The 25,358-nt window shown below is 47.6% G+C and overlaps 1 protein-coding gene across 1 annotated transcript in view; it reads left to right on the top strand.

Annotated features, from left to right (window-relative positions):
• Window positions 1–377: 377 nt before the first annotated feature.
• The window catches only part of LOC138287701 (dihydrofolate reductase-like), a 152,941-nt gene continuing 127,960 nt past the window's right edge, over window positions 378–25,358 (top strand). The window contains exon 1 of the mRNA XM_069228376.1: window positions 378–578. The gene's annotated coding sequence lies outside the window, so the exon portion shown is untranslated. The remainder of the gene's footprint in view (window positions 579–25,358) is intronic.

The raw sequence follows: 25,358 nt of genomic DNA, 5'->3' as shown, positions 1-25,358 counted from the left end.
CCATATAGACATGCGTTCATTTCAAGCCTCTTACACACAATACCAAGATGAAAGTACCGCGGTGAATGCATTGGATATGGCCTCACTGCCAACTCACAGTGCGCCACCATGTGACACAAACATCGGCTCCCTACACAAGGTCACCCGGTGGGGAGCCGATGTCACACGGTGGCAGGGAAAACGAGCTAAAAATTGTTGTAAACAATGGTTTTAGACATGGTTTTTGGAGGCCCTGGAATGCCGATGTCCATTACTGGGTGTGAACCCCCCCCCCCCCCCCCCAGGATTGACACCAACATCATCAAGCCTTTTTTTTATTTTGGGAGGAGAGTGAGGGACACTCGTGGGTAAAAGTGGCTCGTAAGTACTTCCAGTCACGGGTCCCAGCCCCCTTCAAAGCACCATACCCGCGTCACACAGTGAGATTTTTGTTTTATTTGCGGGTCTGCATTAGACACGCTCTTCAGGGGCCAAAGAGGACATGGGACCTTAAATTCTGCTTTAGAGGGCATTCAAGAACTGTGAGCTGCCTCCGAGAGGTGGCATTTCTGTGCTGAGACCCAGACGAGGACTAATAGGTAAGAAACTCTTCTAAAATCTATATTCTCTATGCTGCGCAGACTAAAGGAGTGGAAGTGGCTCATTTTGCTGTGCTTCCTCAGCACAGTTCTAAAACATTTGCCAGTAACAAACATGCACTAAGGAAGCAGTTTTACAAGGTTGGAAAATTAAAATTAATTGAGGTCATATGTACTGTAGATGTTTTTGCAGTACATAGAGAATATGTACAAGTTTACATCTGTATTTAGAGAAACCGATGTCTGCCTTCATATATAATTCTTTTCCATACCAAGGTTGTGAGAAGCACCACCGCGCTCGATGCCTCCTCACTATGCGGAAGCTACAGGAGTGAAAGCGCGTGGGCTGATTGCTCTGTTGCCAATTTATGCCGGCAAATGAAACAAAAATGAAAAAAGAGAATGCGACCCCTTACTCAAGATATGAGGTAGGGCGAGTCACGGAACCCTAGTTGGGCAAAAAACCTGGAGGCAATTGGAAAAATTAAGCAATAGGCAAAGGGATAGTTTTATTAGAAAATAGGACAACGTGATGCAGCAATCAGAGCTGCTGCTCTGCAGAGCGCGAGGGAGAGAGAAGGCCCACTGCTCTCTCCTCCTGTGCTGGTGCCCAGGCTGTCGATCACCGCTTACAAACCTGTCCAACCGAGTGCTAATGTGTGTGTCTGCTGTCTAGCATAGGTTTTGTAGTGGAAGGGTATCCACCCAATAAATAAATCACAGGCTTAGACCCCTTTTAACATTTCACACTATGGCTAGGTGCTGTGCAGCATACCTCCATTGATTGAAATACTTTCAGAAATGTAATGCCTCTTTTAAGGAGAAGCTATTTTCGACACAAAGTCAGATCTAACAGCTTTGTAGATCTGAGTTTATATAAAAAATCATATGTTGCAGGGTAGGAACACCTGAGTATCACCCATTGAAAGACCCCTTGATTTAAAGTGGCACAAACCAGAGCAAAGTGCTATTTGTACAACATTAAGAGAAACATTCCACTGCAGAAAATGTTTTGTGTTGGAAAGTAGATACTTTATCATCACTTTACTTTGCCTTTCGTCACTTTATGTGGCTTTGAGGCAGTGCAAACTGTTGGTACATCTGCCCCAAAATGTGTTGCAGTTGACTTGTTTTTACCTGAGAGCCATGATACTTTTTTAAAATACCTTAGTCAAAACTGTGTTACATTTTCATATAGTAATACATGTGATAATGAATTATACATTAGTTTAATAGTTTCTATATATTTAACTATTCAGTAAAGCATATGATAGTTACAAGTACTGCTGCATTGCCATAAATATTTGGGTATTTGCATAGCACAAATATTCCAAGAGCGACATATTTCTTTAGAGGGGCATATTCTTATTTTAATAATAAAATTGAATCACACTTTTAAATCATTATTAAAAATAAAAACAATTTAAACTAATCTAGCCAAACCTTTTAATACATCTTAAACAGGGTCACTGGAAGTATGTGGTAGAGAAGGGCAGGGTTAAGTAAATTGTGCTGCAAGTAAAAGAGAAAAGGTAAACTATGCAACATACAGCACTTTTTGCGTTTCTATTACTTCATTATTTTGTCATTTCTCACTTGTTAACATTGTCTGGACATTGGTTGCACCTTTTTTACCACTATATATAGCAATAAGTAACCAGTGAACCTTTTCAAATGGTCTTCCATTGTGCAGGAACATATGTCGCTTGTATCTTTAGTAACTTTTGAATTGTTTGAGCTACAAACAAATTGTTTTTTGTTAAAATCAGCAGATTATGCAGCTGATGATGGGGCATGTGGCAAATGTAGCTACACTAATCTATAATTATGCTGCACAACTGCATGATTCAAGTGGCCCTGATATTAAAAAAAATAAAAACGTTCAATGTCAGTGATATATCTTAGGCTTATCAAAATCATTTAAAAAATGAAATGAATATATTTTAATTGTTTATTTGTTTAATGTATTTAATACACACTTCATTTAATGCAATGCAACATTTAATTTTATCAACTGTAAGCTTAACTTTTTTTGCAATAATATTTTATATTCAAATATTTTAATTATTTTTAGAGATGAATAAACTTTAATATTTTTCTCCATGCTTTCCCTTAGGGGTGGTGGAGATATCCTAGTGCATGTGAAAAGCTATGAGTAGTGACTTTACATTCATACAGCCAGATGTAGAGAGGCTCCACAGGAGGTTGGAGACTAGTAAGTCTGCACCTAGTAACCTTATTTTAGGAAATGGTGAGTAGCCCTCAGAAAAGGTCAAATAGGGACCACAATCCTAGTCAGGGTAAGGCACACACAATCCAAATTATCCTGTGCCCACCCTCAGGTAGCTTGGCACTGAGCAGTCAAGCTTAACTTAGAAGGCAATGTCTAAAGGATTTGTGCACTAAATCATACAGTAACACAGTGAAAATACCCCAAAAAATACACTACACTGGTTTAGAAAAATATAAGATATTTATCCGGTTAAATTAAGGCCAAAACGATGAGGATTCAATAAGCACAAGTTGAGATATCACTTTTGCAAGATTGAAAAAAGTCTTAAAACTTAGAAATCAACAGTTGTCTCTTGTTTGCACAAAGTACCTGGTTTGCTTAAAAAATAACACGCATGGGGGCTGCAGAGGAAGAGATGCATGGAAAAATAGGGTGTGCATTGGAATTTCCGGTGCGGCACAGAGGATGCGTTGTTTTACATCGATTTCTGGTGGGCAGTCTTGGTTCCTCACTGTGATCCGGGGATCTTTTTGATGACCGGAGGTATTGCACGGAAAATCCTGGATGTGCGGGAATAAGTCACATGCATTGGGTCGATCCAATAGGTGATTCTTCACCCTGTAAGTTGAGCTGCTTTATTCCGGTTAGGCTGTGCTTCGATCCAATAGGGCTGTGTGTTAAATTTCCAGTCGCAAGGCAGGGACTGCATCGAATCTTCACTCGGGAAGTCAGACTCGGTCGTTCCGGTTTGGCTGTGCGGTGATTTTCTCGTTGCCCGGCAGGCTATGCATCGTTTCTGGCAGACTGTGAATATGTGACAGAACAACTAGGCCCTAAACAACTATAGCCTAAACCACTACTGCTAAACAACTAAAAAGTCTCTACAACTAAGTACTGAACAACTACTGGCTAAAACAACAATTGTGCCTGAATAACAATTGCCTGAACAACTAATATATATATATAAATATATATATATATATATATATATATATATATATATTCATATTCGAAACAACTAATAAACCATAAAAACCAAAAAGAAAAACTTACCTTAAAATTAGTTGTTCAGGCAATTGGCATCCTAAGGCTGTCAGGTCTAACAATATATCAGGCCCAATATCTGGTAGTTACAGCTACTAGAAACAGCACATACTCAGTATGAAGCATTATTCCTAAACAAGTTATTAGGTTAAAAAAATGTGAAAGAAGAAAGCAATAAAGAGAAAATATCTGCAGTATGCCCTGGTCCCGAAGGGTGAAAAGGTCAAGTTGGTTTGTGAACTGGATGAATATCAAGGAAGGTCTTTTGAGTATACTTTCAGATTGCCATACAAAAGAGTTAGCCTTCAAAGCAGCCAGAGTGCTACCTTCCACAGAATAATATATGTAAAAGGTGTCAAGAGTCTATTAGAGGGTCACAGTTAGGCGGATTAACCCACAAAGGCGAAAACCTCACTTGGCAATGTTGTAATTCTTGATTGAAGATGAAGACAGCTATGAAGAAGTTAGTAAGGACCAAAATCCTCCTGAAATCAGAAAGAAGAAAAAAAACAGGTGTTGCCAAGAAAAGATCGCAGAAGAAAATTTTTCTAAGCTGTTTGAAGCTATTATCAGTGGCAAAAACTGAAGCAAGCATAAAAGACCACAACAGAAAATCAGGGAATTAAATGTGTTGCAACATATCTTCCTCTCCTGTGGCCTAGTTTATAGGTGCATGAAACAAGAACTAACATCCCAGGAAGACAGTGTGCAACATCTTGGATTTAGAGTCTCAGACATTCTCTAATGGACAGATCACATCGTGGAAAGGGATATTTGCAGGTTTGCTGCCACTGCTTTTCCAAGAAATCATGGTGTTTAGTTGACTATGAAGAAGCCACCCTAGCTTCGACATCCGGATACTACGCAGAAATCCAGAGTCCTACAGTCACCATTTGTTCTCCACCCAGCTTGTGGAAAGCACTTCCAGGTACCTATGAGCACTGAAGAGATGAAGCAACTCAAGCAGTGATGTCACTCAACATCCCTCTTAGCATGGCATCTGGCCATGTGCTGATGTGGAGCTCAAGACAGTCTTAGCTGAGCTCTTTGTCTGAACCCAGGCAGTCTCAGATGAGCTCTAGGCACAATCTTCTGCACTGATCCTGGTACGAATGTAAAAATTAATTGGTTAATTGGGTACATCTGGGTACATCCAATGCTTGTTCGCTGCCAGTTCTGACAGTCAAATGACTGTGCAAGCATTGGCAAACCCTGTAGCTGTGGGCGTCCATCTCAATAGTCATCATGTTGCTGTAGGAATGGTATAACAAGAAGTATATCAAATAATATTGATATGCAGATCTAAAATGGTCACCATGTTGCATCTAGATGCAATATTGTGCCTATCTTGGTTGTAAACAAATTAACATTCCAACATGGCAATGCTTCAGTATCTACAGGCATTGTCAAAGGCAATAGTGGCAGGAAGGAAGAAAGATGTAGACGGTTTTCAAGGGAGGCACAGGGAGAAGGAGAACAACAGTGCTCGACGTTGGCAGAGAAAGAGATGGAGAGGGACAAGAAAGTGATACAAATGCAGCGGGTATGTGTGTTGGGATTCCTAATGGCCACTCGGGAGGCAAGTGTGGATGACAAACATGGGGAGAGAAAGAGATGAAGGTGATGTCTTCTTGTACAGTAACGTTTGGGTGCTTCATACAGCGGTCTCTGACTGTGGGAATTGAATGAGTGACTGGGAGGAAAGATGAGAAGCGGTGGCAGTTTCTGATTGTCTGTAGGTTGCAACCAATTACTAACAATTATTACAGCTCTAGTTGTTTCTTATATATTAGATTACATTGTCTCTGCTTCTCTCTCTGGCTACAAAACGTTCAGCTGTGCTTGTGAGGGAAGAAGAGGAGCTCTGGCTGTCTCCTCCTGCAGCCCATGACTATTTGCTGCTACCATTTTGGGCTGTGTGGCTCTCAGAAGGATTATCAGCAACAATGGAAACAGTCAGTGAATCTTTAGCAGTCTCTTTCCATTGTCTCTAACTGTATGTTTCTCAGCCGTTTTGGGCGGGACAGCAGCAGGGCTGTAGAAGTCCCTAGTCTTCTGCAGCTTTCTCTTGCTCAGAGATTCTCAGTGGTACAGGCAGGGCCCTGGCAGTCTCCTGCAAATGTCTCTTGATGTGTGGCTCCTAACAGTGCTGCAAAGTATACAGGAAGGGTTCTATCTGAAATCTCCTAGAAGGACGAAGACTGAGCCTATTGGGCAGCGATGCTTTAAAAACTTGCTGTGTTGATTGTCCCAGGCATGCTGTCAATGCTGCACCTAAGAAGGCTTCTATTATACGCCCAAGTTATCAATAACTGTGTCTGTTTAGGCCTCTGTATGCACTGCTGCCCTTTGGAAAATGTGCAATGCAGTAACATACCAAAAAAGGTCCTATCAGTATTTTGTCCTGATTAGTTGCACCGTGGACCCCTATGAAATTCATTTTAAGCATGAATATAACATCAGTCAAAACATACTTTATCAACTCCAGAAAGGTGAAGGCCAAGATTGTACCATTGGTTCAATATTTTACATGACTGATACCTATGAGATGCAAATAAGCAATGCTTACCTTAATTAACCACTCTGTACCGTACATTGCTCTCTCTCTTTCTCTCTTTCTCTCTCTCACACACATGCACACATCTACAGCATATGTAGCATCCTCACAAGGTCCTAGTACCTCAAAAGCAGTCTAGACCACATGTGTAGTGGCAGTTAGTATGGCAGGAACTAGGAATAGAACAAACACCCAGATCGTGGAAAGAACTGCCTAAATGGATAAACGTGTTGACAAATATCATTACTACTTATAATTATAATAATACAACTATTAAACATATTATAAGATCAAAATGTAGTTAGACAGGTAGTTAGATAGATAAATAGATAGATAGATAGATAGATAGATAGATAGATAGATAGATAGATAGATAGATAGAAAGATAGATAGATCAATCGATCAATTGATTGCTCTATCACAAGGGGCAAAGCCTTCAGTTGATCATGATGCCCCTGTCCACCTGCAACAATGGTAATACATCTGTGCATCTGCATTTATGGTTTATGCCTTGGCATTTATTCATTTGCATTTGTGTTAGAAATGGGGTCTCTAGTTGGCAGTCAGTTTGCACCCTGCCCAAGTAGGGACCCTCACTCTAGCCATATAAGGAAGATAACCACTCAGATAACCCCTGCTCACCCCGTGCTAGCTTGACACGAGCAGTCAGGTGTATCTCAGAAGCAATGTGTAAAGCATTTGCACATAACACACAGTAATAACTGAAAACACTACAAAAGGACACCTCACCAGTTTTAGCAAAATAGACAACATTTCTGTATATAAAACAAGACCAAATATGATAGAAATCCACCAAACAGTAATAAATATATGAATTCTGAAAGATGTACTCAAAAATACAGATCTTTGAAGTTGAGAGCTTCACCTGAGGCTATCACGGTGTCTTGATCAACAAAACCAACAGTTCAGGCCAGCCACGGCATTGGGGCCACCTATGGTGTCGGGAAGACCCGCAACCAGTACCTTTGGAATTGCAGGGCATTGTGATCCTCACGGTGAGCTCCAGAGAGCGGCGTGGCGGTCTCGGTTCCGGAGTCGGTGTGGGAATCGTCAGGCCCTTGAAGTCACCCACTTTGGGGATCGAACACCGGGCTGATGAAATCAGGAGTGCTGGGGTGGATGGCGTCGGGGCTGCGGTGCAAAGCGGGAAAATGCGACGTGCAGTGCCCACAGGTCACGGTGCAGGCACCGGCTTGGTAATGGCGTCCAGCGGTGTCGATGAGACCAGGGCTGCGGTATGACATACGACGTGCAGTGTCACCAGGTCACGGTGCAGGCAGCGGTATTGTTGTTGCGGAAGCGCTGTCGTCGGGACGGGATGGGGCTTCATGACCCTCGCGAGCTGTCCCCACAGGCCACGGTACAGGCAGGATATCTGGTGACGACACTGGAGTCAATGATGCTGGCATCGGTGGACTGGGGCTGTGGAGCGGGACAGGACGGTGCTTCATGTTCCTCACAAGCGGTGTCCAAAGGCCACGATGCAGGCGGCGACACCGGTGTCAGCAGGAGTGGCATCATCGGAGATGCCAAGGCTGCAGTGTGAGCAGGCAAGGCCGGAGTGCAGGGCCCACAAGTCGCGGTGCGAGCAGCGGCTCGGTGAAGCAGTCCGATGACGGCATCGGTGAGACCAGGGTCGCGGTGCAAAGTGGGGCAATGCACCTCCGTGCGGCGTCGGCAGGTCATGGTGCAGGGCAGCGGCATCGTTGGCAGCGTCCCTGTGATTTCTCCTCTTGAACAGCACAAAACACACAGTTCTCAGTGCTGCAGGTCAAGGAGACTGAAGTCCTTGGTGTCCTTGAGACTTCCAACAGGAGGCAAGCTCTACGCCAAGCCCTTCGAGAACTTTCTCAAGCAGGACACACTGCAAAGTTCACCCTTTGCACTCTTGATAGGCAGAAACAGCAACTGTAGGCATGTCCAGCAAAGTAACACACAGCAAAAGGTCAGTACTCCTCCAGCTCTCCAGCTCTTCAGCTTTTCTCCTGGGCAGAGGTCCCTCTTGATTTCAGAAAGATTCTAAAAGTTTGGGGTTTTGGGACTTCTTCGTTTACCCCGTTCTGTCTTTGAAGTTGGCAAACTTCAAAGCAAAGTCTAAAGTGTTTGCAAGATCCTTCCTTGTCCAGGCCAGGCCCCAGACGCACACCAGGGGGGTTGGAGACTGCATTGTGTGAGGGCAGGCACAGTCTGTTCAGGTGTAAGCGTCCACTCCTCCTTCCACTCTAGCTCAGATGGCCCATCAGGATACGCAACACAAAAGGATGATGGACGGAGTGCTGAACAATGCATCAGGATGTGCAGCCTACACCCAGACCCCTTTGTGTCACTATCTAGAGGGAATTCTCAACAGCCCAACTGTCACACTAACCCAGACGGGGAATCCACAAACAAGCACAGACACAGAATAGTTTAAGCAAGAAAATGCTACTTTCTAAAAGTGGCATTTTCAAACTCACAATCTAAAAACCAACTTCACTAAGAGATGTATTTTTCCATTGTTCAGAGATCCCAAACTCCATATTTCTATCTGCCCTCAAAGGGAATCTTTGCTTTAAAGTTATTTAAAGACAGCCCCAATGTTAACCTATGAGGGAGATAGGCCTTGCAACAGGGAAACCCGATTTTGGCAGTATTTCACTGTAAGGACATGTATAACACACTAGTACAGGTCCTACCTTTCAATTACACTGGACTCTCTCCATGGGGCTACCTAGGGCCTTCCCTAGGGGTTCCTTACATGTACTAAAAGGGAAGGTTTGGGCCTGGCAAGTGAGTACACTTGCCAGGTCAAATTTGCAATTTAAAACTGCACACACAGACACTGCAGTAGCAGGTCTGAGCCACGTTTACAGGGCTACTTATGTGGGTGGCACAACTAGTGCTGCAGGCCCACTAGTAGCATTTGATTTACAGGCCCTTGGCACCTCTGGTGCACTTTACCAGAGACTTACCAAAAAATCAAATATGCCAATTATGAATAAACCAATCAACAGTACAATTTACCTAGAGAGAAATTGCACTTTAGCAATGATCAGCAGTGGTGAAGTGCACAGAGACAATAAACCAGCAAAAACAGAGACCAGTAAACCATGAAAACAGGAGATCAGAAGGCAAAAAGACAAGGGAGACACTCCAAAAAGCTGCCAGGTCTAACAATTTGTATTTAAATAAATGTATTTACCCAGAACTAGGGAGAAAGGGGCTACATCTGTGCAGTAAGGTAAAATCAAATTGAAGAGGCCTCCTGACCATTATGAGTGTTGTTTCACCATTTAAGGTTATCCTAAAACATGCTGTCTGTGTGGCAATAAATAGTGTTTTTCTCATGGCAGTTTGTGTAGTAATAAATATAGAACTGTGCCATCATTGATACAGTTCCACTAAATAGCGTGTTATTAGGCCACATTTAATTTCACTGCCCTGGCCACATATATTTATTACCCAAGTAAATGACACTGTGGTTACAGACTAAAAAAAAAACAGAATTTACCGCCTGCAGATTGCACAAAATAGCAGTGAAGTGAGACCGCACCATTAGAAGGCTGTGAGATGTCCTTTAATGTAGGGCAGGCCAGCGAAGGACCCCCCATGGGCAGTTGTTCACCTAAACGGGGGAAACAGGAGCCAGTCAAATGAACTGAACAGAAATACAATAAATGATGCTGAGAACATGGAGATCGGCAAGACGGTTTTTATTCTTAATGGAAATTAAATTCAGCACTATCGAAGCAGGCATGGCACTGTAAGGCTAGGCCAGAGCAGAAAGCAGACTGCAGTTCCTCAAAAGGCACAACTTTTACTAAGAGAAACAAACAGTATGACCGAATTTAAAGTAGAAATAACATATTTATGCTATGAGGCAAATGAAGCTCATTACATTAACAGGGTAATGGGCTGTAAGAAAATAAACAGTTACTCTGCGAATAAAAACCTGCTTCATCAGGTTTGTGTTGAAACAGATTAGATGGGTCTTTTCTTTCCCTACAGTAAGCATGTAAAATGCTTCAGCTCGCTGTAGAAACCTGGCGACCTGTAAGTCATGAGTTCAACCCCTGGTGGCTTCCACTCAGCAAAATGTATATTTATTATTTTGACGTCGGCAATGCATACACGTTTGCCAGAGGTGAGAAGAATTCATGCACTGTCTCTCCTCCGGTGGTTAATTTGAGCCGGTGGTTGCCGGTGGGTCAACGGCATGCATTTTTGGGGACAGGCACTTATTTTCCCTGATCAGATATCAGGAAAAGAGAGAATAAAACATACACATGGGTAAAAAGGAGAAAGAGAAAGAAGTAAAAACATCACAAAAGGAACAAGCAGATAACTGCAGGGGCGGCTCCTTTGCTATGGTGAATGAGCATCGCCCCACTGGCTGAGCCTGAAGCAGAAAAATAAAATGATAGTTCACTATTGTTTTATTTTTCTGCTTCTGGCACAGCCAGGTGTGCAGGGAGGCATGGGGTTGGGCCACGGGAGGTGGGAGGGAGGGGGAGGGAGAGTGCACCTAAGTGCGCATGTGTGTTTGGCTTGCTGTCTGAGGCCGTCCAAACACAAATGCACACTTAGATTTCTTCAGCCTGGTTGTGTTTAACAGCTGGCTGGAGAAACTGCACAGACCCCAGGGCTGTGCCTGAGCAGCAGTCACTGCCACTCAGACCAATCCTGGTGCTGCTTTCATAGTTGGTTTTGCATGAAAGCAGTGCCAGAATTGCTGGGGAGCCTGTGCCTGTGTCCCAGCAGTGAAGGCACGCAAGGCAGCAGGAGGTGGAAGGGACGGAGACAAGGCAAGTGCTTTTAAATTTTTAAAATTTTTTTGCCTCGTCTCCGGCTTCCCGCCTCTTGCCTTGAGTCATGTGGCCTCCGCTGCTGGATATCTGTAGGAATGAGTAAAGGGGAGGACAGTACTCGGCAGTGGATTAAAGAGGCATGAGGTGGATTGAAGCCGCGCATCCTTTATATTCAACGCGCTAACATTTAGGCCCACATTATGAGTGTGGCGATCTTAAGACTGCGACACTCACGGTTGCGGTCAGACCACTGCCAAAGTGGCAGTCTGACATTTTCATTATGACCATGGCGAAAGCACCACGGTTGGACTGCCAGCACTGCCACTTTAAGGCCGGCCTGGCGGTGCCGGCGGTCTTAATCTGCCAGGGCAGCGCTGCCCTGGGGATTACGACTCCCATGTTTGCTAGCTTTTGCATGGTGGTTCCACCGCCATGCAAAGGCTGGTGGAGACGGGGTGCCGGGAGCCCCATGGAGGCCCCTGCACTGCCCATGCACTTGGCCTGGGCAGTGCAGAGGTCCCCATGGACAGCCCGTCCCACTTTTCACTGCCTGATTTAGAGGCAGTGAAAAGCGCAACAGGTGCTGTCCCACCCGACGGACCTCAACATTGCCAATGGAGGTTTCTGCCTGATGGCCCAGCGGGAAACTCATAATAGGGCCAATGGTCGGAAGACCGGAGTGGCGGTCTTCCGACCCAAAGAGCCGCCCGCCAAGCTCATAGTGAGGCCCTGAATATTGTCTAACGAAACATGGGCTTCTAAACAGAGCTATGAGCACCAGCACTTCTCCTTCTAAAAATTTAGATCTGTCTGGCCTGAAGAGAGGGGAAAGAGAAAGAGAGGAGCAAGACATGTAACTCACATCAAGTGTGGAATCAGAAATGTCAGAGAAACATTCAAAAGAAAAAAGCTCCCTGACATCAGCAGTGGAAAGGTGCACTCAATCCATCAAACAGCACAGTGAAACCTAAATGCTCTGGGCAAGGGACAAACATAAAAATACAACAGTAGCTGCAGAACCTGCATTCGAGGCACTGGAGCCGGCTGCCGGGGGTGAGTATGGGTGCAGGAATTGGGCCTGGTGCTATATTCAGGTAACATGGACTTACTTTATGCACTTTATCTGAGCTGGAGGGTTTCAAGGATCATGACCACACAACCATACCCTGAAGTATGGCAGCATTTTAAGACTGTTTTTATTTTGGTGAACTGAACACTTATATTTATTGTTAGAAATGGGGTATTTAGTTGGGAGCAGGGACCCTCACTCTAGTATGGGGAAGTCAGACACAATCCAAATTATCCTGTGCCCACCCTCTGGTAGCTTGACACTGAGCAGTCAGGCTTAACTTAGAAGGCAATGTGTAAAGTATTTGTGCAATAAATCATACAATAACACCATATGGCACCACAAAAATGCACCACACAGTGTTTAGAAAAATATATAATATTTATCTGATACGATGCAGGTCAAAACGATTAAAGATGCAATAAGTAAATGTTGAGATATCACTGAAAAGTGATATAAAGGCCCTCATTACAACCCTGGCGGTAAATGCCGCCTACCGCCGTGCTGATGGCCGCCAACATACCATAACCGTGGCGGTATTTTACTACGGGTATTATGACCCACACTGAGAATTCCACCACTATACAGACACCCACAGAAGTCTGCCAGCCCAAAGGTCAGTGATAAACTGGCGATAGCAAAACCCACACCGTTACGCCAACAGGACTATACCCACAGTATCACGACCCACAAATCACCGCAGCAGTCTTTCAAATGCAGTAAACCATTGGCGCTACACACCGCCGCCCTAAAAATATACACACACTAACAAAACTACACCACACTGGACAATTCAAACTACACACACTTGACACATATAAATACACCACACCCACACACTCACACCACTATAAAACACACACCCACAACCCTTTCAATTAAAAACAAGATTTCCAACAGAGATAGGCACGAGCCAGGAGCACCCACTCAATCAGGGGCACAGAAACCATCACCCATACACCATCCACGCACATCACAGCATACACACCAACACATCACCCCACACATCACCCACACATCCTCACACATATCACTCACACCACATCCATGGCACCCCAAAGACACCCCAGGTTTTCAGAGGAGGAGCTAAGGGTCATGGTGGAGGAAATCATCCAGGTAGAGCCACAGCTATTCGGTGCAGCAGACGTCCATTGCTAGGAAGATGGAGCTATGGCGGAGAATTGTGGACAGGGTCAACGCCGTGGGACAGCACCCCAGAACAAGGGATGACATCAGAAAGAGGTGGAACGACCTACGGGGGAAGGTGTGTTCCGTGGTTGCAAGACACCAGGTAGCAGTACAGAGGACTGGCGGTGGACCCCCACCTCCTCCCCCACAACTAACAACATGGGAGGACCAATAATGCATCCCTGAGGGCCTCGCAGGAGTAGCAAGAGGGCTGAACTCTGGTAACTCACATCTTTACTACTTTATCCCCCATCCTACCTGCATGCCATCACAAACTCCCACCTCTACCCTCACCCCATCAGTCCACCGCCTCACACATACCCCACCATCACAACCCACCCATCCCAATACCAAGCCCTGCATGTAACAGCAATGCATGGACCCCCAACACAGACCTATATGGACATCCATCACCAGAGCATGCCCAGTAGAGAGACTCACCCAGCCCACAAAATCACCACTCACACAAGGCCAAGCTGACAGGGAAATCATACAGGGAAACACACCCATGCACAAAATGGCACACGCAGATACAATAACATTGCATTTGCATCCCCACAGAACCCATACTCAACGTCACCGGAGAGGAGGTGCCAGCTACATCCAGTCCCCCCCCCCTGAAGAGGCCCACACTGACGACAGCAGCTCTGCACGCCTGGATCAGGATGACCAACCTGGCCCATCCAGGACCTCTGGACAGTCGGTTCCCCTGCCACAGTCCCAACCCACCACAGAGCCTCCCCCCTCAGGAAACACCAGCACAGCACCCACCCAGTGGGCCCATGCCACTGTTCCCAGGACACATCAATCAGCAGTGTGTCCTCCACTACAGGGGCCCAGGCAACCCCACAAACACAGGGCGATCAGTGACCTGGGGTCAGTGGCAGTGGGCACACAGTTCAGGGGACAGAGGCACAGGACAACAGGAAAGCTGGGAGGACTGTTGTGCGACAGGGGGAGGACAGGCCCAGGGAACCCACTCTCCACGAGGCACTCTCCAACATCCTGGGAGCATACCACCATTCGCAGGAGACCATAGGCCAGATACTGGCCAAGTTGCAGGAGACCCAGCGGCTGCAGGATGGACAGTACCTGGGGATCAGGGATGACCTAAAAAATATCTACACCATCCTGGTCACCATTGCAGGGGTGCTGGCTGACATGGGCAAGACCATGAGGGAGGCAGTGGCACAACAACCGGCCCCTGACACTAGCCAAACCGATGGACAGCTTTCCACCTCCGCCTGCGCTAGTGAACAGGAGGCCCGCCACAAGAACAACAGGCCACCAGCACCCCACCCCTGCAGAAGGAGAACCACCACGCAAACGGTCCCTGTGATCCAGGCTGAAGCCAGAGAACATTGCCAAGAAGCCCACCAGGAAATAAGACTCTCCTGATTGTCACCCTTCTGTCCCACTCTGTCACTCTGTCCACCTTGAACTGCCATTACTCCCCTTCCTATGCCCCATTGGACAATGCACCTGTGATACTAAAAGACTGGACTCTACCATGGACTTTCCTTCACCATCAACCCAGCCCATTGAACATCCCCCTCAACTTAGGAGCACTTAAATAAACACCCTTGGAACAAATACTAATCTGGAGTCTGTCAAATGATTCACATATTTATCAGTACAACACAATCAAAGCATTGCAACTCAAATGTACAATGAAATATACTTTGGAATGACCTTTGGTGGGCAGCAGTACACATAGCAGGAGCCAGAGTTGGGCACAGAGATCTGAAATTAGAGATGCCAAAGGGTACAGTCAGTGGCCATAGACATAGGGACACAGGCTGCCATGTACAATGTCCAACAGAAAAATGAAATGCAAAGTGAACTTACAGTGTCTTACCTGTGTGTCACTGGAAGTACTGCTGAATTATATTGCTTCTGTTGTCAACATCTTCTTCCTCTGCCTCCTCTTCCTCACTGTCCACAGGCTCCACCGCTGCCACAAGACCATCTTCAGGCACATCCTCCTGCAGAAAAAGCACTTGCCGTCTCAAGGCCAGGTTGTGCAACATGCAACATGCAACAATGATCTGGCACACCTTCTTGGGTGACTAGTACAGGGAGCCACCTGTCAGATGGAGGCACCGGAACCTGGCCTTCAAGAGGCCGAAGGTCCTTTCAATAATCCTCCTTGTACGCCCATGTGCCTCATTGTAATGTTCCTCTACCCTTGTCCTGGCATTCCTCACTGGGGTCAGTAGCCAGTAGCCATGAGAGGTTTGGGTAACCAGAGTCACCTGCAAATATCGAGGATATGTCCCAGGGCATAAAAGACAGCTTTCACTGTGGCCAAATCCTCCACCTGGGGGAACACGATGTAGCTGCGCATGTGCTTCAGCAAGGCTGAAAACACTCTGGTCAACACGTTGGAGAACATTGTCTGGGACATCCCTGATGCCATGGCACTGTTGTTTGGGAGGAACCACTAGCTAGGATATGGAGCACTGACAGGACCTGCACTAGCGGGGGATACCTGTGGGCTGGCAGATAGCTGACATCAGGTCTGGCTCCAATTGGGCACACAGTTCTATGATTGTGGCCCGATCAAGTCTGTAGGTTATGATAATGTGTCTGTCCTCCATTGTCGCAAGGTCCACCAGGGGTCTGTACACGGGAGGATGCTGCCATCTCATATTCAGCCTCAGCAGTTGAAGCCTATGGAAGAAAATGGTGAGCAGAGGGTCATATTTACAAATCTATTGCACTAATGATGATTTGTTTACTATACAGAAACAAGATGTGAATCCGACAGTCAGTTGCTGTGCCAATGTGTGCTGTGACACAGTTAGGTGCCATGCCATGTGCCACTCTGAAATGGTGGCTGCCTGACCTGTGAGGAGGGACAAGTGGAAATGAGGTAGTTGCACTGGCGTTGTGTGCCGTCACGGTAGGCAGTAGAAGACCGCCACGCAACTTCGCCTTGGTTATCATTGGGCCCTATGGGTTCCAGGAGCCAATGGCGATGTTTGCCGGCGGTGACGGTACACACTGCAGCGGACGTCACCACCATTTTCTATCTGTTCACTTACTTGCTACCTGACCTTCAACAGGACAGGACCTACACTGCAAGTGCTGCTGTGACCTGTGTCTGGAAGCGACAATAGCTCATGTGTCTGGGGAACGGGCCCCTGCCTTCACTGCGGAGGAGTTGGAGAAACTGGTGGATGGGGTACTACCCCAGTACACGTTAATCTAAGGTCCACCAGACAAACAGGTGAGTACACTGTGAGTATGATGCATGGGCCATGAATGTATGGAGTGCTGTGTATGTAAGCCACATGTGGGGGGGGCATAGGCGTCCTGGCCAGAGTGCTGCATGTAAGGTGGTCAATGTATGTGCGTCAGGGGATGGCAGGGATATGGTGGGCCATTACTGTGACGGTCCAGACGGTTGACTAATTCCCTTTACTGCTGTCTTTTCCATGCAGGTTGGCGCCTACCAGAAAAAGGGTATTTGGCGTGCCATCACCAAGGAGGTGCGGACCCTGGGGGTCTTTGAAAGGCAGAGCACCCACTGCCTCAAGAGGTGGGAGGACCTGCGCCGCTGGGCAAAGAAGACGGCAGAGGCCCAGCTGGGGCTGGCCTCCCAACAAGGAAGGGGTGCGTGTCGCACCATGACCCCCATGATGTTCCACATCCTGGCGGTGGCCTATCCGGAGTTGGATGGGCACTTGAAGGCATCACAGCAGCCACAAGGAGGTGAGTACAGATTCTGAATCCTGACTTTGCGCGCGTTAAGAGGTACCTGGGTGGGGGATGTGGGCTATGGGTGCCCCTAGCCAAGGGCGAAGATGGCAGGGTAGGTCCCTTGTTGGGCAGGCTTTGAAGCACTCCTACCCCAATAGAGTTAGTGGGCACCTACTACTGGGCAGGGTCCTGTGGGTTTCAGGTGTGCAGCTAATGGCATTAGGCATTGTACCCCATGGGCTGGTGACTATCTTAGTAAATGGTTGGGCATGGCCTAGTGCATAGGGCTGCTCCCTGTGTGTTGTGCACGCCAACAGTAGTGTTGTTGCTGGGACTGACCAAGTGTATCCTCTGTCTCTCCCCCCCTTTTGTTTTGTCACCCTGTCCTTGTATGTATTAGCATCATCTGGCAGGGGAGCAGAGGCACCGGCCACGGATGGAGCTGCATCCCAGATGTGCTTGGAGGCCGAATCCACCGAGGGTGAGGACACCAGTGGGACAGAGGGCGAGGGGAGCACCACGACGGTGACAAGAGGGGAGACCACAGACAGCGACTCCTCCGATGGAAGCTCCCTGGAGGTGGCGGACACCTCTGTGCCCACCCCAACAACAGATACAGCCGCCACCACCCTACCCGCACCGTCCTCCCAGCAGCCCCTCAGCATGTTTCCCGTGCCTGCTCACCCAGGATGGTGGGCACCACCTTTACCCCAGGAACCTCAGGCCCTGCCCCAGTTAGCCCTGCTGTCCTCAGTGAGGAGGCTATTGACCTCCTGAGATCCCTCACTGCTGGCCAGTCAACCATTCCGAATGCCATCCCGGGTGTTGAGAGGCATTTGCAACAAACAAATGCATACCTGGAGGGCATTCACTCTGGGGTGGCGGCCAAACAGAGAGCATTTCTGGCTCTGGCCTCCACACTGATGGCAGCCATTGTCTCTGTCTCTAGCCTCCCCGCTCCAACTTTCTCTGCCAAGTCCCAAGTCCCAATCCCCTCAACCCCAGCCTAACCCAAGCACACCTTCAGACTAGCATTCACCCAAATCAACACAAAGAAATGGCTCAGGCAAACACAAGCACCACACATCATCCCACAGGCACTCACACAAGCACCATCCCCATGCAGACACCAACATCTACTGCCTCCACTGTGTCCCCCCCCTCCTCGTCCACCTCCCTCCCAGTATCGTCTCCACTCACACCTGCCTGCACTACATCCTCATCCACTTCCTCCATCACTAGCACGCCCATCACTACTCACCCCTCACTGGCAGTCACCACCGCCACATCCATGCACACGTCCCCTGTGTCCTCTCCCAGTGTGTCTGTGACCCCTCTCCCAAAGTACACAAACGCAAGCACCCACCCAACAAAAAGCCATCCACCTCACAACAGCATCCAGCCCATGCACCTTGACCCAAACTCAGCAGACAGACAACTCCTACAACCACTCCCTCTTCCTCCACTCCCAAACTACTCCCAAACCCTCCCTCTTCAGGGCCCCAGTGTGTCTAAAAAGCTTTTCCTGGCAAACATTGACCTCTTCCCTACCACTCTCCCCCGTCCTTCCCCTTCGGGCCAGGGTGTCCAGAACCCAGGCCAGCACCTCAGCCACCAAGTCGGCGTCCCCTGTGGTACCTGCAACTCACAGAGGCTCAAAGGGGGCAACCGTCAGCCCAGCCAGTGTGCCACCAACCCCTGCAAAGGACAAAACCATTCTGCCACCTGCCAAGGTGAAGAAGGGGACAGCATGCAGCAAGGGCAAGGTGCACGACCTACCCAGCAAGGCCTCCTTTAAAACTCCAGCTGCCAGGGCCAAGGTCACAACAGCATCTGCCACGGTGAGGAAGGGGGAGAAAACCCAAGGCAAGGCACTTCAGCCGTCAGAGTCTGCAGGTGAAGGCCTGGTGCCCACCAGCACAACTGCCAGCCCCGCCACCTGCACCACGGGAAGCACTGCCAGCAGCCCGCCGCAAGCACCACCACCTGCACTGCTGATACTAGGACCACTACCAGCAGCAGCAGCTCCATTGGGCAGCCGTCTGAGGCTGCAGGAGAAGGGCTATAGCCTCCCTCTACCAATGGTAGCACCTGCACCACAGCCAGCACCGCCAGCAGCCCTGCCGCAAGCACCACCACAAGCACCGCCACCTGCACCGCTGATAGTAGGACCACTACCTGCAGCAGCAGCCCCAGTGGGCAGCCATCCGAGGCTGCAGGAGACGGGCTGGAGCCTACGGCCACCACTGGCAGCACCCCCACCAGCCCCGGCACTACCACCAGTTTACAGCCTTAGCCGCCGCAGGATGGAGTCTAGCCCTGCCTCCATGGACTATCATGCAACCTGGTCCCTGCAAATCCCGTGCCTCAAACACCCAGGTGAGGGAATGTGAACTGCCACACCCCAAGTGCTGCATCACTGGGCACAAGGCTGCCTCCAAAACCAGTGGAGATATGCATCCACTCACCCCCTCCTTGGCAGGATGAAGCACACTGGGCACATGGACGCCTCCAGAACCAGTGGAGATATGCATTCACTCACCCTATCCTTGGCAGGATAAAGCACACTGGGCACAAGGCCTTCTCCAGAACCAGTGGAGAAGCCATCCACTAGAGAGACTGTCGCTTTGCACTTCCCAGGACCAAGCAGCGGGCAAACCACCCATTTGAGAGACCATGGCCTTGCACTCCCCAGGACCAAGCAGTGGGAAAATCACCCACTTGAGAGACTGTGGCTTTGCACTCCCCAGGACTAAGCAGTGGGCAAAGCACCCACTTGAGAGACTTTGGCTTTGCACTCCCCAGGACCAAGCAGTGGGCAAAGTACCCACTTGAGAGATTGTGGCCTTGCACTCCCCAGGACATCGCTGTGGGCATGGAGCCCCCTACAGGAGCAGTGGCATTGTCCCATCTTCTGGCTGAGGTGCCCCCCGAGGTGCCTGTGTGTTTTCTACCTGATGCCCCTGCAGTGTTCTCTCCGTTTTGAGGCAGGAGTCAAGTGTGGGCTTGGCCCATGATTTTTAGCCCAGTGTCCCACGGACATTTGGAAAGGACAATGTACGGCCTTATGTACATATTTTATATTTTTGTAAATACTGTTTTTTTATTTGTTACTTATAGCTGCCTATTTCTAATATATCACTGATTTTACTCAATTCCTTTTGTCCTTGGGTTCTTCTAGGGGGCTACGGGGTGTAAATGTAATGTTGTTGCATGTATTTGTGTGTATGGTGTTGTGGGTGAGGGTGGTGGTGGGGATGTTGCATGTTGCGTGTGTGTGTCACTCTCTTTTTTCTCCCCCCTCCCCTGTGTACTAGGTGCAGTACTCACCGTGGTCGTCGCTGCCGCCTTTCGTATTCCTGGTAGATGAGGAGGTAGACCAGCATGGGCAGGACCTGTAACTCAGGGTCCATGGCGTCCTGGTTCTTCGTTGAGTGTCGAGAGGTCAGTGGTTTCCCTTCTGTGTTCTGTTTCCGCCGTGCTTTGGAAAAGCTGGCAGGTTGGCGGGTGTGTTTAGTGGGTGGTACATTGTCTTCCGCCTGTCTCTTGGCGGTGACCGCCGCCGTGTTTGTTGCTACCGCCGTGGCGGTCGAAGTGTTAAAGTGGCTGTCTGTGTTGGCGGTTTCCGCCGTGGTCGTGATCCCATTTTTTGTACCGCCGTCCTGTTGGCGGTAATCCCGCCGCTTTAACCACGACCGCCACGGTTGTAATGAGGGCCAAAGTGTCTTAAGTCCTTTAAAAGTCTCTTTCAAGCACAAAGTACCTGGTTCACGTGAAAAAAAACAAATCTCCACAAAGAACCGCAGAGGAGGAGATTGTCGAAAAAAGGGGTTGTGCATCGATTTCTCGGGCCGCACACTGTGATGCGTTGTTCAATTTTCATGCAGGGACGGCTGTGCGTCGATTTCTGGTGCTGGGTCGTGAATCCTCTTTGGGTTGCTGGGTTTCCAGACACCCCGGGGACAATGCGTGGATTTCCTGCTTCGGCAGGATGAAGTCACAGGAGCTGCTTCGATCCGGTGGGCGTTGCATCAAATTTTCTACTGCACGGCAGGCCCTGCATCGATTCCTCTCTGGAAGTCGGGCTGCGTCGTTCTTCCTCGGCTGTGTGTCGATCCAGTGGGCCATGCATCGAATTTCCAGTGGCTACGCTGGCGCTGCGTCGATCTTCTTGTTGAGAAGTCAGGCTGCATTGTTCCGGTTCGGCGTGCGGTGACATTTTCACCGTAGTGCAGGCTGTGCATCGAATTTCACCACACAAGGAGTCCTTCTTATATAGATGAAGTCTTTTTGGTCCTGAGACCTGAGACTTCAGGGAACAGGAGGCAAGCCCTATCCAAGCCCTTGGAGAGCACTTCTTCACCACAGCCAGAGAGCAGCAAGGCAGTAGGGCAACAGCAAGGCAGAAGTCCTTCACAGAAAGCAGACAGGTGAGTCCTTTGGGGAGCCAGGCAGTTCTTCTTGGCATGATGCAGTTTCTGGTTCCAGTTTCTTCTCCAGGAAGTGTCTGAGTTTTTAGAGGCAGAGGCCCTGTTTATATACCCAAATGTGCCTTTGAAGTGGGGTAGACTTCAAAGAGTGGTTTAGAAGTGCACCAGGTCCCCTTTCAGTTCAATTCTGTCTGTCAGGGTCCCAGTAGGGGTTTTATCAGTCCTTTGTGTGAGGGCAGGCCCTCCACACTTCCAGCCCAGAACGTCCCATTCAAAATGCAGATGTATGCAAGTGAGGCTGAGTATCCTGTGTTTGGGGTGTGTCTGAGTAAATGCACAAGGAGCTGTCAACTAAACCCAGCCAGATGTGGATTGTAAGGCACAGAAAAATGTAAGTGCAGAGAAATGCTCACTTTCTAAAAGTGGCATTTCTAAAATAGTAATATTAAATCCAACTTCACCAGTCAGCAGGATTTTGTTTCACCATTCTGGCCATACTAAATATGACCTTCCTACTCCTTTCAGATCAGCAGCTACCACTCAAACAATGTATGAGGGCAGCCACAATGTTAGCCTGTGAAGGGGGCAGGCCTCACAGCAGTGTAAAAACGAAGTTAGGAGTTTTACACTACCAAGACATGTAAACTACACAAGTACATGTCCTGCCTTTTGCCTACACAGCACCCTGCCCTATGGCTTACCTAGGGCATATCTTAGGGGTGTCTTATATGTAGAAAAAGGGGAGTTTTAGGGTTGGCAAGTACATTTAAATGCTAAGCTGAATTGGCAGTGAAACTGCACACACAGGCCTTGCAATGGTAGGCCTGAGACACGGTTAAGGGGCTACTTAAGTGGGTGGCACAATCAGTGCTGCAGGCCCACTAGTAGCATTTAATCTACAGGCCCTGGGCACATATAGTGCACTCTACTAGGGACTTCTAAGTAAATTAAATAGTCCAATTTGGTATGATCCAATGTTACCATGTTTAAAGGAAGAGAGCATATGCACTTTAGCACTGGTTAGCAGTGGTAACGTTTGCAGAGTCTTAAAAACAGCAAACACAGTATCTAAAAAGTGGAGGGAGGCAGGCAAAAAGTTAGGGGTGACCACCCTAAGGCTGTCAGGTCTAACACTTATTACATTTGGAAAAAATGTGTTTTATAAAAACCGTGAGGCATATTTACAAGAAAGTGGCACCACTTTTCTTGCACCGCCCCTGCCCCACCTACTTATGATAAGGTGCACCATGTCAGTCGTTAGGACAATAGTGTCAAGATTTTTTATGCTTTTGTGGAGCTGTGCTTCACTAGCATCATAAATGTTGACGCTAGTGCAGCAAAGCACAAGGAGGGCCATTGATTAAAATGGCTACTTCATTTTAACACCTGCTCTGAGCAGGAGTTCAAAAATTACTGAAAAAATGGTGCAGTGAAATGTTGTAAATTTCACTGCACCATTTTTTTGGACTTCCCTGCGATGGAATTCCCCCCTTGCACACATTATCCCTGACGCAGCCATAATATGGTGCAAGGGGCTGCAAAGTGGCGCAATGCAAGCATTGCGCCACTTTGTAAATACAGCATGGTGGTAAAGCCACAGTAGCTCCGCCTCAGTGGAAACAAATGGCGCTATGGCGGTGCAAGGTGGGCATACGAGCTTGTAAATATACCCCTGAGTGTTTAAAAAAATCTGGAAGCGTGTGTTATAAGGGGAGTTAGAGTAACTACTTGTTAGTTTATTGCAAATACTTTAAAGGTGGGGCTTTGTGAGTTTTGCTTCGATTACAGCACAGGGGCTTCTGTCACGGTGTCCGGTTTCTCACTGCTGACCGTAGGAAGCAGATGGACATGGTGCATCTAGGGGTGGACTCAGGACAAGCAGTTTCTGGGGGTGCTTCTGTGCTGAAGTGTCCCCATAGTACCCTGATCTGCAGGTTGTAATTTGTCATTGTTCGGGTATTGTACTACCTGCCGCTCAGCTTCTATTGACCACTTCCCTTCTCTTCTTTTGCCTGCCCTCAGATCACCATCGCCCCAAGACCTCAGTTTACTCCCAGACCTCCACACATCTTTGATTTCCAACTTCCTAAAATAGCTACAGTGAGCAGATTGTCTGTGGATCGAGATTACTTGGGGGTCCTAGAGATAACATCCATCAGAGTTCATACCATGGGGGGAGGAACAAGATCTGTTAACTGCATTAATGCGTGCTTTTAGTAAACTGGTTAAAGGTGCAGTTTTATGGGACTTCTAGACTGCCAACAAATCTGAATCAAGACGCTTCAGAGAAATATTAACATTTAGTAGGCACAGTTTTGTGTAATGATTTTCATAATTAGTCCATTAAATTTAAAGTGTATGTGTCTTATTGTATCCAGAGCATTGTATTATAAACTCTTTGATAGTGCTGGTCCTTGCACGCATCTCATGCATGTGTTAAACGTGTTTTTTTGCAGCACTATTTGTTGGAAGTGACTCTCTTTGCAGGGTTGGCCCAAACATACCCTCAATTTTTTGTTGAATTTGTTTTTGTTGATCTCAGGACTCTCTTCACTTTACCACTGTTAACCAGTGCGAAAGTGCTTGTGCTGTCTCCCTAGAACATGGTTTGATTGGTATATACCAAATTGGTGTATTTGATTTACTTGTAAGTCCCTTGTAGAGTTGTATAACATATACCCAAGGCCTGTAAATTAAATGCTACCAGTGGGACCGTGGCACTTACTGTGCCACCCACTTAAATAGCCCTCCTAAACATGTCCCAAGCCTGCCATTGAACCCTGAATGCAGTGTCACAATGACCTGTAAGATTGGCATTTAAACCCCCTTGCCAAGCTCTAAACTGCCTTTTTAATTACATGTAAGGCATCCCTAAGGTAGGCCTTGCGTAGCCCATAGGGAAGCTTACTGTGCAATTAAAATGTAGGACATGTACTGTTACATGCCATGGTAGTGAGCAACTTCCAAATACATTTTTTACTACTGTTAGACCTACCCTTACCAAAGGATACCAGTGAGAATTCCTTATTATATTCAATAAGCTGTAATTCCTAAACGAGAGGAGGTAGATATCTCATGTTTGGTACCTGTGGAATTGTAATCATAAATCTTCTTCCATGGTGGAGTCAGGTTTAGCATTACAATTTTGAAAATATCACTTTTAGAAGGTTGGTATTTTCCTGCCCCTTAACCTTTGTGCCTGCAGTCTATCTTGGGTCACATAACTGGGGTGTAGCTGACATTTAGTCTTTGTGAATTCCTCCCAGACAGTCACACAATACCAGGATTAGGTGTGACTCAAAGGGCAATTAACTGGCTTGATGGATGGTGTGGTTGAACACAGCCCCACTTGCACCCGAATAGGCTGTCCCCTGTCTACTCACAATAGACCTAATAACCCTGAATTGTCAATGCAGTCAGCTTGGAGCCAAGGCAGGGGAGTCAAGAAATTCTAAGAACTTCAAAAAACCTTTCCAGAAAACTCTCTCACATTCTAGGAGCATAAGGCTCTCAGACTCACTTTTCATTTCACTACTCGAACTGCGGAAGGACTCTTAGTGGACTGCCTGCTGCTGAGAGCTGATCTTCACTCTGCCAGACTGCTGCTGTACCTCAAAGGACTGCTTTGCTGCCTGGAGGCTATGTTGAATCCTCAGAGGTAAGCCCTGCTGTTGAGCCCTGCATCTACATCTGCACCCAGGACTACCAGAATTGACTCCAAGGCGTAGTTTGCTGGCCTCCTGCTC

The sequence above is a fragment of the Pleurodeles waltl genome, chromosome 4_1 (assembly GCF_031143425.1).
Source record: "Pleurodeles waltl isolate 20211129_DDA chromosome 4_1, aPleWal1.hap1.20221129, whole genome shotgun sequence".
In the NCBI taxonomy this organism is placed as follows: Eukaryota; Metazoa; Chordata; class Amphibia; order Caudata; family Salamandridae; genus Pleurodeles; species Pleurodeles waltl.
The sequence above is the reverse complement of the archived record's forward strand: the minus strand, read 5'-3'. Positions and strand labels throughout refer to the sequence as shown.